General features: G+C 38.2%; 1 protein-coding gene across 1 annotated transcript in view; it reads right to left on the bottom strand.

Annotated features, from left to right (window-relative positions):
• Positions 1-12,896, bottom strand: part of TRIO (trio Rho guanine nucleotide exchange factor) — a 251,538-nt gene that overhangs the window by 214,362 nt on the left and 24,280 nt on the right.

Raw genomic sequence — 12,896 nt, 5'->3', positions numbered from 1 at the left:
TTAAACCTTTATACCATTTGCTATCAGTTTTTCTGCCCTGTTACAATTTCAACTGCAGGATTAGAAAAGCTGAGTTATTGTCACTGAGCCACTGAAAATTATTACCCACACACTAGCACTGCAGTAGTTTCTAAACCAACAACAGTTCAGCCATATTTTTAATCCAAAGACTGCCTTTCTAGTTATTAAAGTGTTCAGTTGGTTTCCAGGTTTAACTACAAAATGGATTAGGAGACAGGAGATGCTATCTGCAGCCAGAACACTAACAGCTGTTCCTGGACTGTGCTTATCACTGACACAAGGATCTCAGATGGAGAACTCTATCACAGCTAAGGAGTGCATAGCTTCCCCCTCCCCCACAAGGCCAAAGTTACATCTCCATTGCTTAATAAGATTCAGTAGACCTGCTGCTGATGAATACTGCCTTCTCTTTAGATTTAGGAAAACATTTTACTCAGTTTCTGACACACTGTTTACCAGTAACTCAGACGTGATGTATCCCTATGTCACTTTCATCTAGCATGCAACCCAGAGGCTGATGTGACAACACTTCCACGACAAGCCATATGCCTCAACTCTATTCGACCAGTAGAATTTAATATTTCTTCCCAAGTAACTTCTGATTTGCACTGAATCTTCACACCACAAATCACAGTAATTTTAAGATATAAGACTCAGGATTTACATTTCCTTCCACAGACTAAACCATTGAGTATTTTCTAGCTTTTGCCTCCCAAAGTACATACAATTTCTGCCTACAGAATGCTTCCCAGCTTGTCACTTATCACTTGAGTTCTCTTTAGGACTTTTCTAGGAGACCTTCACAGGTTTTGATAACACCAAACAATCTTAAAGACAAAGGAAGACAGCTTCCTTACTTATTCTCACACTAAACAGTTTTTGTGCCAACCAGCAGTTTCCAAATAATAGTAATTCACCTCACTGTATGTGAGTTACTGGGGATTGCAGGTCAACTGTGTCACAGAGATGAGAACCAGCTCTGAACCAGCATGATCGAGCTCTAGTGCAGTATGGATGAAATACACACATCATCACACAGATGGTACAGTTATTTCAAGGGTCAGCTTAGATCCAGAAATACCAGCCTTTTTAAGTTATGAAATGCCTATTTGATGACAGCTTACAGACCACAGTAGATTCCATTCAAAGCCAAGCTTTGCTGTGAACCCTGTGCTCTTCGACCAAGTACCTTGTGTGAAGACACCACCCGCAAGGAAGCAAAGCATGCTAATTAGTACAGGCTCAACCTCAACCCTGTTGGATCTCAACCAGTTTCAAAGAGCCACAGTACACCCTAAGTCTGTGGTTGCTGAGAAATTTTATAAACAAGAACAAATAAAATTCTGCTAGATGCAAAATGGCCTCTGTGTTGTGTAAGTATACCGCCCAAATCCTATTTTTATAGGGGTTACTTCATCCCCTGACAAGCCCTTCTAGAGGGTTATTCTGGCATATACTTTTGTTTCATGACCAGACTACTACCACAGGAAGATGTAGGTGAAAAAAAAAAAAAAATCAAGGTTAACCATTACTGAATATCATTAATCAAAACTGGCTACCTACTACCATTTGATTTTACAAGCATTCGACTTTGTAACATAATAAGGCAAATGAAGGTACTTTGACTTGACCATATATTTCACTACACAACCCACATATTCCTCCTCTCTTCCTTTGAAGCCACTAGCTATGACTATACCACTGAGCATCTTCAGCTCCAGTGTGTCTTGTATTAGACAGAATCTGAGTGTACCATCATTAGTCCCAGTAGTCTGTACCATAAATGCAATTAGCACATGCCTAACAACAATCCACAAGCTAAGAACCCTCCCAGTCACATAAAATGCCCTCTGAAAGGGGCCTGAATAACACTATTGACTGCTCCTGAGTGTAGCTTACCACCATCTTGTGGGTTTCTGTGGCTGGGTTTTGGTTGAGGGGGGTGCTACGGGGGTGGCTTCTGTTAGAAGCTGCTAGAAGCTTCCCCTGTCCCATGGAGCAATGCCAGTCGGCTCCAGGACGGACTTCCTGCTGCTGGGCCAAGGCTGAGCCAATTAGGAGTAATAGTAACACCTCTGTGATAACATATTTAAGAACAGACCATTGTTGCACAGAAAAAATTCCAGTCAGGGAACAGCAGAGTGAGAACATGGGATAACAATGCAAACACCAAGGTCAGTGCAGAAGGAGGGGAAGGAGGGACCCCACAGGAGCAGGAGAAGGACTCAGAGCTACGGCCCACCCTGTAACCCGCGATAGATCATGGTGGAGCAGGTTGTCCCCCTATAGCCCATGGAGGACCATCAGGGTGCAGAGACCTCCCTGCACCCCGCGGAGGAGTAACCCACAGGACAGCAGAGTGGGAAGAACTGCTGCCTGAGGGGTGGACTCAAGTTAGCAGTGGCAGAAACAACAACTGACTGCAACCCTCATTCCCTGTCCCTCTGCACCACTGCACTACTGGGGCGGAGGAGGGAGAACATAAAAGGAAGGAGGGGTGGAGAGGAAAGTGTTTTTAAGACTGTTTTATCTCACACTCTTTTGCTCTTATCCTGTTAGTAATAAACTTAAGTATTAGCCTCACTTTGAGTCTGTCCGTGAAGGTAATCAGTAATTAACGTCTCCCACCCCTCACCTCTACTCACAAATTCTTAGCTTTTTTCTTTTTTTTCCTCTCTCCTCTGTATAGTTGCAGGGGGAGAGTGAGAGAAGGACTTTTAGAAGGTGCCTGGCAGGTGACCAGGGTCAACCCACTACACACCAATACCAGAGATTTGTACTATTTGACCAAGCAGGTTTGAACCACGAGCAAATTTACTAGAGAGCTCTAGAAGCTACCAGCAACAATCTTCAAGCTTCTGTTGACACAATCAAAAGCAACAGAATTGAGGGGTGGGCAAAAGACTGTCTCATGACAAGGGAGAGGGAATCCTTAATTTTTAAAGCAAAATGCTAGCTATTTGGCTACAAATAAAAATAAAGCTCCTTACCAACAATCTCCTACCTTTTTTTCTAGACCTAAAAAACTAGTTACTTCCTTTCCACTGCTTAGAACCTAGAGACTGACAGACAAATTAAATTCTTCTGATGATAACTTGTATCATTTGTATCCTCACCCCTCAAGCCTGATGTCTGTACACTGTGGCACCAGTGGGTACCCTTAGCAACAATTACAAAAGCCGCTACCATTTCCAGCTTGAATGAGTTAATGTTTTATTCAGGAGAATAAGCACTCTTTGTTATCAATATTCAAAATCATTCCAAAAAGCATCCTCAGCAAAACTCTTCCCCTGTATGAAACAAACTCATGCAGCCTTTTGTATCAAGCATTATGAATATCTGTATAAGGTGAGAAAAAAATGCACAGAGCTTAAATTAATTGTAGCCACCAAGTTAAATTATGGTCTTCACTTTTTGGTTCAGACAAATCATTTGAGAAATTTTTCTTACATCCTCTTGTCAGATAGGCTTCCACTTCTCCACGTGCCAAACATCTGTGCTTAAACTCCACCTCCTCCCTTATTTTATATTTAACCAAAGAGACAAGGAAAAGCTCATTAAACAAGAACTCATGATTAATTCAAGTCAGTTAAAATTTTAATCAAATTATCAGAAACACTTAAAACCCTGCAAGGTTCCATTTCTTCTTAAACACCTGAGAATCTGGATCTGTCTCTTCACTGTTCCACACCCAGTCAAAACACCTCTCTTCTCCACAGTATCAGCCATGCCTGCACACACAAAGTGTCTCTCAACAGTAACACTAACATGAAGCTCTTCCACAAGTGTCTAAGCAACCAGCAAGTCACACGTATACATTACTCTGCTTTAGCACAATCTCAAAATTAGACTTTAAACCCTGAGGAAATAGGTGATTTGAACTGACACAACCCCATCAATATTTTCATGTTCAATCTGCCACAAAATTGCACATTTAAGATAAAAATTTAAAATCCAGGCAAATTAGGGCCTAAGGAGATTGGACAGAAAACATGTGTACCTTATACCTACGAGCTGCAAGAAATGTATCCATGTGTAAGTCTAAATTTCTCTTTTACAATTTAACCCTCTTCCCCCCCTCATTTTTTCCTTCCCTCAACAACATCTGACCTACAGCTCTCTGAACCACTGAGTAGTTTCTACCTTTCCTAGAAATGACTGGACTCTGAAGTGGAAAAATCCACCACCAAGCATTGATACCATACTCATACTAGCGTAAGATGAAGAACAGCACCTTGGCAAGGAATACCTTGCCATAGACCTGTACTTCCCCAGGGTGAGATTGGAAACACTATCATTGGGGACCTACCGCTTCAAAATTTCATTTTATCTGAGCCACAAAGTTACTACGGAGAAGTGAGAGCTACCAAAATATCCCTATAAGCACTAGATACTATTCCCTTTGAAGCATCTCATCACCTAGTTCTTCTGTAGCCCATATAATACCAGCTGACTGACTCAGCTCAACTTGAGCAGCCTGGCAAGTCCGACATTCCCAGTACTTTCATTTCATGACTGAAACTATGATCACAGGCCATGACTGAGCAATTCAGAGAAATTACTAATGAACTGCAACACCTTTTTTTTTTTTTTTTTTTTTTTAACATATACTTATTTTTCTCTGGCCATGAACTACCAAAGACTACTACAAACTTCTACTTATTTCCTTCCCCTGACAATGTTTGGCAAGTCAATGACAGCATCATGAAGCCCAAATGGTTCAGTTTGAGAAAGGTCAAACTCTTTTTTTTTTGAAGTAGTCATCAAAATGCCCTCATTTTACCTATAAAATCTCACGTACTAATTCCTACCAACTACAAAAACCCTGTTTCTTATTCTTTCCTCAGAGACTGTCCAGAAGGTCTCACACACAATTTCAACTCTTCTTTCTCCATGTCATCTGGAGCTGTTCAAACTGACATTTAACATACTGAAATTCTTCCCTGAGCAGTAATCATCAGCCTTGCTTTCAGTTACATGTTACTTCAATATAATGCTTCCATTGACTTCAATTCATGTGTTTGTGCACCCATATTAATTCATTAAAAAAAAACAACGCTCCAAAACAAGAAAAACAAAAAGCAAACAAAAAATCAAATCCCAAACAAACAAATAAAAAAAACCCCAAGCCACAACACAAACAAAAATCCAGCTATGCTTAGGTGTTATACAGTCCTACTTCTTGAACAGTAGTTTTTTTGTGGCAGGACAGAAAAATATATACTACAGAATGATGCAAATCTCCAAAATTGGTCAAAAAATTTTGGTTGTGAAATCGAAGTTGCTCACTTTTTGGTTTCCCTCCCCCCCCCACCCCTCAGCCATACACTTTCATCCAGCAAAGACTGAAGAAAATACTCACTGTAAGAATTGTTCCACCTGTACTCTGTCAGTTCCCTCCTTTTTCAATCAGTACAGATTGGCATGTTCCTTCACAGAGATACAGTCGTAGCAATATTATCTAATTATTTTCACACTGACTTAGCACACTGCAAGTGTATTTTTCAAAGACAGTATTCAGTAAATTTCCAAGTTCCTTTTCTACAAGGTTACAACCAACATCCCTGTTTAGTTTTAGCACTCTACTTTTCACCTGCTGACAAGAATCAGAAGGATAAGACACCATTTAATATGCTTGATGGTTCCTTTGGGCAATCAACACAGGGTGCTGAATAGGGTTTCTTCAATGTTTTGTCAAATTGTCCCCTCCTGGCTACAGAACTCATTAAAAGGCAACATCCCTCCTTGAGGGTCAACTTCTTCCATTCAGTTCTTTCACATCATTTTACACCCTAAACAAATTCTGTTCTACAAGTTAAGACTATCCTCAGCAAATCCCTTCTGCACACGGCTGGTTTCTACTCTGAGGAAAATAAAATTATAAATGTAAGTTCATCATGTTTGTAAACACCTTCAACTTCTCAAACTCATAGTTCATTGAGGTATCACATTTCTCACATTAAAGAAAACAAAACCCCCAACACACACCTATGTGCTTCTTTAAATTTCTGTTGCTTAACATTATGAATAAATATTTTTCTTTTATCTTAAGATGATCCAGATATTACTAAGCACCTTAGTATATCTGGTTTGTTTTCAGGTTTGCTCCTTCTTTTAAATAAAGTCATGGCTCAAACATAAAATGTGACACTTGAACATCATTCACTTGTCACAGCTCAGCAGATTAACTGTTTTCTATGCTATATTCAGGGAGCAACTGCACAAGCTAAAGAGGAAAGTGAGAAATACAATAAACTTCAAGTAACTAAGCCTAAGCTAAGCAAAAATGTCTTAAAGCTTAACATTAGACTCACTGAAAAATAAATAAACAAAACCATTTGCTACACAACTATTAAGGTCACTTTCAGAAACTTATGTAGTATTCATCTCCCCTAAAAGTATGGATTAGATTTTACAAAAATTCTGCACACTTTTTTTTTTTTTTCAGAGCTGTTACACTCAGGCACTTCCAAAGATATTTTAAAACCTTGCTTAGCAGTATGTCAGTACTGTGAAAATTTAAGTCTTCCAATGGAAAATATAGGTAAGGTATTCAAAATCTGCACAATTTTCTGTGATGCAAAGAAGCGCTCATTCTGTGCTTTAAGGGAATTACCTATTTTCAGTAAGTATTTTGAATCCTAACTACAAGTTTTAGGCTTATGCTAGGTCATTTACTGAAGAGCACCACAAACTGGTATTCCTGGTGTAATAATTACTCTTCCATTACTTTAAGAGTTACTTCCTGATTTAAGAGAAAAGCATACTGCAGTATCTTCTAAGTTTGTCCTGTTTTTTGCCCAAACTTACAAGTGCCCCAAAACAAGAACTGTATCAACAATTAAGACTAATTCTTACCTGCTAACTACTTTACTTGTCAGTCAAATTGCAGTGCTTACACACCAGTGGCTGGGTTTTGGTGCTTTTCCTATTAGATATGAAATCACTGACGATTAATTTACCCTGCAATCCAAAACATCTAGGTCGGTGTTTTCACATAATTTTCATTCCTTTATGCGGTCTTTCTTAAAATTGAATATTTGGAAAAGTAATTGAAACTCATACATATATGCAATTTACTAAAGTTCTTAGTTATGGGCTTTTATTTGTGTTAAGTATACATAAGCTTCTTAGCAGAAGATACATTTTAGCCAAGCCAACAACAAGAGAAGGTAATTAGAAAGTACATTTATTTTTTGGACTAGAATGCAGTTTCTCTTGTGTTCTTCAAACTAATTTCTGTGGTTTGGATCTTCATGTTTAGGACAATAACTTCATTGTTGTATATAAAGATAAAATTATCTTAAGAGTAACAGAAAGAATTTGCAATGTTTAAAACACTGAAGTTCGCAAACGCTTTTAAAACTTCATCTTTTCATCTACTTTTTGAGTTTTTAGTAAGAGCAGTACTTGTTCCAACTACAACAGCTCTAAGAAACTAACATTTTTGCTACAAATCCAACCCCTAGAGCAAACTTGGAGAGGGGATTAAGTCACTCGCGTTAAATGAGAACTTACCCACTCAGCAGTGTTATTTGTGTGCTGGCTACAGCAGTGCTATTGCCAGACAGGCTGCACTAAGCCACTGTGCAATTAATACAATCAACTGTTACACCCACTGCTAACATACTAAGCAGTAGGATCAAGGACAAGTACTAAGGATGTCCTAGTTTTCCCACATCTGGGAACATGAAAAAAAGCAAGTTCATAATTCCAGGACACAGAACACAGCATTTTTAAGGGGTCTTGTCCTGTAATGTGGAATATCTAGTAAGAGACTACAAAAATAATAATAATAATAATAATAATAATTCTTGATTCAGAGCACGTTTAGGTCATTACTTATCAGTAAAAATAAAAAGACAGGTTCTTATACAGTCATAACTTGTACAAGCTTTTGGTATGCCCATGCAATTTCCAGGCTAAAAGGCCTGTTACATAACTGAACAGGACACATTCAACTCTACAGTTCCGTGTCTTCGTGCCAGTGGGTTTTGCTCCCCTCCCCTGTGGGGATCTACCATTTCAGTATGCATTCACTCCTTCTAGATCTCAATTTTAAGGCTGACTACATTTAAAAATTGAGCATTTAGTTCAGTTCACTAAACTGTCCAACCTCTGGACTTGTTCCAAGACCTCTGCTATGCTCTTACTCTCCCTCGCCTGGGCAATTCAAAAGGGACGCTCTTTGCTCCCGGTCACGGAGAAGTGTTTGTCATAACATATGGCATGCCCATGTTTAAGACACTTCCCTGTAACAGACAGTGCTTTAAAAACAGCATAGACATTACTCTAATTAAATAGCATTCATTTTGGTCTACATACATTGCACTTGATCAATAATAGCCTTTCAGTTACTCAACTTCTTTTCACCAATCAGAACTAGCAAATATATCATTAGAACGCTGCCTATTGCCTCTGGAGAGTACTCAACCATGTCAACAAACGACTAACTTCATTTGGTATTTAAAATTTAATACTTAATTTAAACAAAGCTGCTTACATTTTCATGAAGTGCTGTTAGGGGCAACTAAGAAGTTCAACTAACAGCTAAAGCCTGACTGAAAAGATGTCAGAGTGCTGTGAAGATAAGGACTTAATCAGTAGTTCTCATACTGAAATAACATCCAAACAGTTTATGTTGAACTAGACATATATCAGGTTTTCACTCAACCTTATCCTTGAGTTGTTTATAACATCCTTCCTCTGAGGAGAGACATACTTGTTTCTGCTTTTTTGTAATAAATTAAAAAAAAAAAAATCCCAACCCCTCTCCCCCCCAATATTGGAAATTATGGGGTTTGGGGAGTGGTGTGCGGCTCCTCCAAACAAACAAACCCTTATGTACAACCACAAGTCATACATACGAGCAACTGCTGTACCACTTAAAAAAGCACTTTGACTCTGGAAGATCTGGGAACAACTTTCTCACTTTAAAAGCACTTAAACAGAATGCTTGGTACCATTTTTTTCTAACTGGACATTTTCTGCATTATTTTGAATTATTTGGCATACCTAACTAGCTAAACCTCTTCTTATAAAAACTGCAGTAAAGGGGATTTAAAATAAAATAACACTGTGTTTACTCTTGCTAATTCCAACCCAGCTACAGATATTATTACAAGCTTGAAGCAAATATTTAAGAAAAACACCCAGAGAAAAAAAAAATACATCAGACTCCTTTGTAACTGTGCTAACTAATGACACCTAATCTACTTTAAATTCAGGATGTAAGTGCTTTTTAATTAAGGTGAAAATCTTGTAACTGTTTGGGTTTCAGCAGAGGCATATACAAGTTTTTCTAGGATACTGTTACTAGGAAGAACAGGGAAGTCCAACTAGTATCAGCACCAAGTATTTCCAATCAAAAGCAGCCACAAGAGAATTAAGTCACAAGCCTGGTAGGAGCTAATCCAAACTGTCTTAACAACTCTTTATTTACATAACCAGTAGCTTTCCCAATTTCCACAGAATCAAAGAGATGGCATTTCCCTTTGTGTAATTATGTGCATTCAACCACAAGCTTAATCCAAAAATATTCTTCTGCAATCAGAGCAGTAGTTTTGATATTAAGCTTATTTTATGAGGACCACCATATGATTAAGGATAATAATGGAATTTTTTTTTAAGTTCTTTGTGAACAAGTATTTAAAACCAGAAATAGCTCGTTATTTGCATGTTCCTCATAAAGCATGTCACGTTATCCTACATCCAGGATAAAATTAAGTATGAACCAATGTAGTAATTTTATGCACACATTCCAAATTATTTTACAATGTTATGATTCTGGAATTCCATATATCCCATACAGTTAGCTTACTGGGAAAAAGGCCACTCCCCCCTCCCAATTTAAATCCTAATTACTACTAGTTTACAAGTATATTTTCCCTATTGGTTGTGTTGTACAGTTTGCAGAACTAAACAGAATACAGGTTACACTGCCTAGAGGTTATAGTAATTTGAGCTGTCTATAAGATTATAGGTGCCTTTGCTTCTTTATTAAAGCTCCTTGTATTTTAGGGGTATTTAGACAAAATTTTTTCCAATTACATTTACTGATATCAGTAAAAATTACCTTATCATAAACTATTATAATAATTTGAAAATTATGAAATAGTGATAATCTGTACTTACCATTATTTGTTGTTGTAAATACCAAATTCCTCAAATAATAACCACTACATTCAACTGTTGCAGAAAATGTCTTATCTGGCTAAGATGAATAATACACACAATATAAGCTCTAATATTATTATAGGATTGTCTTATTATATTAACCCTTGGAAAGAACTCTATTTTCATATCTGTGCAGTATAAAGCATTACATGCAAGTGGAATTTGTGGGCAACATCAGTTCCTGATTATTCCAATGAAACAAATCATTAGCTCTAGCTACCAAAGAATGGCCAGTACGGTCTCATGACAATTCCTCTCCAAGCTCCTGTGGTTACTGCTGCTCTCCTCGGCACCATCCCATGTGCCTGAAGCATATTTCTAGCCATTCATGGTTACTGGTTTCATGTGCTTCACCAAAAGAGAGAATGTTCCACTGATGCAGGTTTGCCATTCAAACTCCAAGAAGTTATCTCAATGGGAGAAAAATAAAATAGAATGGAAAAATCTTGCAAGCTGAAAGTGGACTGGATCAAACTACTACTTCTCCTTTCTTCCATGCATAATAATTCCTCAAAGATGTCCACATACCTACATATATTTACATGCATAAGTGCCAGTACTCATAAAAGCTCCATTCAGTCTCAGCAACCAAATGACCTGCGATACCATGAGTACACAGAGATTTCACAGTACATTTTTTTGGAAACTGAGGCCATTCACAATTTCAGCATTGAGTACTAGTATCAGAGTTCAAATATAATGCCCACTTCTAAGAACCATTTGAATATCAATACTAATTGCACTGTCAAATGCATCACCAAGCAAAAGGGCTTCACCTCACCCAAAATACAGAGAGGAAATTATGGTAGCATTGGTGAAAACCAAGTTAAAATACAACAGTCATCTTCATACGTAAGATTTTGTCTTTTTTTTTTCTTTACAATAAATTAATAAGCTTATTATAGAATAACACCTTATAATCCTTTGTTTCTATATTCACTAACAGCATCTTCATCTTGTTCTTCAACTCCACCAACAGATACAATATATTGAACACTATTAAATGATACATTAAACAAAGCATTCTATGTTAGAGCTATTATGCAAAAGCAATGAGAAGCCACACCATCCCTTTGCAAACAAAAACTGATACTCAAGTCCCAAAATTCTCCCAAGGTCAGTAATTTCAAACTTAATTATGAGAGAGAGGATTTGCACGAGAAAAAAGATCACCTTACTTTTAAAGATTTAGAAACTAATTTCAAGATAGTCCTAGACCTGAGGTTCATTGCCCATTATCAGGCAATCCAAGGTCATGAACACTTTCACTTACTTTCATGAAAACTGGCTTATCAATACTACACTTTTCTTACACAGGGGTGTTGTTTCCCTCAGCAACTAATGCCTAAACTACAGTGGTCCTGATGTAGTAGTGGCATTAGCTTAATTTACAATTTAACTATTTTGTTAACCATATCCATATCAATAAAGATATAAACAAAAGGATCCACACAGGGAGGAAAGCATATTAAAAAACCAGACTAAATGCTCTGAAGTAGTGGCAAAGGAAAAGAGAAAGACAATGAAAACATTACACAACTGTGTAAAGTTGCAATGTGCTCACATTTTCAACACAATCTAATTCCACCTTCTCAAATAAGGTAGAAAAACCTGAGAAATTTCAACAAAGAACAACAGGAATAAATAAAATTAATCAAAGGGATTTGCAAATGACACCAAGCTGATGCAGTGGTGCCGCTGACACACCTGAAGGATGGTATGCCATTCAGACGGACCTAAACAGGCTCCAGAAGTGAGCCCATAGGAATCTCATGAGGTTTAACAAGAAGATCTGGAGTGCCGCATCCAGCTCTGAGGTCGCAACAAACAAGGACATCGACCTGATGGAGCAAGTCCAGAGGAGGGCTACCAAGATGATTAGAGGGATGGAGCACCTTTCCTATGAGGACAGGCTGATGGAATTGAGTTTGTTAGCCTGGAAAGGAGAAAGTTTCAGGGTGACTAGTTGTGGCTCTCCAGTACCTGAAGGGAGCTCACAAGAATGATGAGAGAGACTGCTTACAAGAGCATGCAGTAATAGGACAAGGGGGAATGGTTTCAAACTTCACCAAGAGTAGGTTTAGATTAGATATTAGGAAGAAATTCTTTACAGGGAGGGTGGTGAGGCAGTGAAAGAGGTTGTCCAGTGAAGTTGTGAATGTCCCATCCCTGGAAGTGTTCAAGGTCAGGCTGGATGGGGCTTAGAGCAACCCTGTCTAGCAGAACACTGTCCCTGTTGTTGGAGCCAACACCCAGAGGTGTTGGAACTACATGATCTTCAAGGTCCCTTCCAACCCAAACCATTCTACTATTCAATGATTCTAATCCTTTTGCATAAAAAGTAGTTGACCAGAGTAAGACTCTTCAGCATGGAGATGTGTGGGAACATTGAGAAAGGTTTATAAAATCATGAGTGGCTTGGACAGGCCAAATTAATTGTTTGTAAGCTCTTCCAACACGAGACAGAGCTCTCAAACAAACCTAGAAGGTAGTAGGCTCAAAACAACACAAGGAAGTGGTCCCTCAATCTATGTGAGGTTAAAGTGACTAAGTTGTCTGCCACTGGATTTCCAAGATATAAAAGCATACACAACTATACACACTAAACAAACTGACAGAAAAACAAAACTCCACAGATCACTGAAAATACAGAAATATCATTTGGTTCCGGAAGATCCTGTTGCTCGTTGAGGACAAGG

This window comes from Myiozetetes cayanensis, unplaced genomic scaffold, assembly GCF_022539395.1.
Source record: "Myiozetetes cayanensis isolate MyiCay16 unplaced genomic scaffold, myiCay2020 scf1, whole genome shotgun sequence".
Lineage (NCBI taxonomy): Eukaryota > Metazoa > Chordata > Aves > Passeriformes > Tyrannidae > Myiozetetes > Myiozetetes cayanensis.
This window is presented reverse-complemented; position numbering and strand designations above follow the sequence as displayed.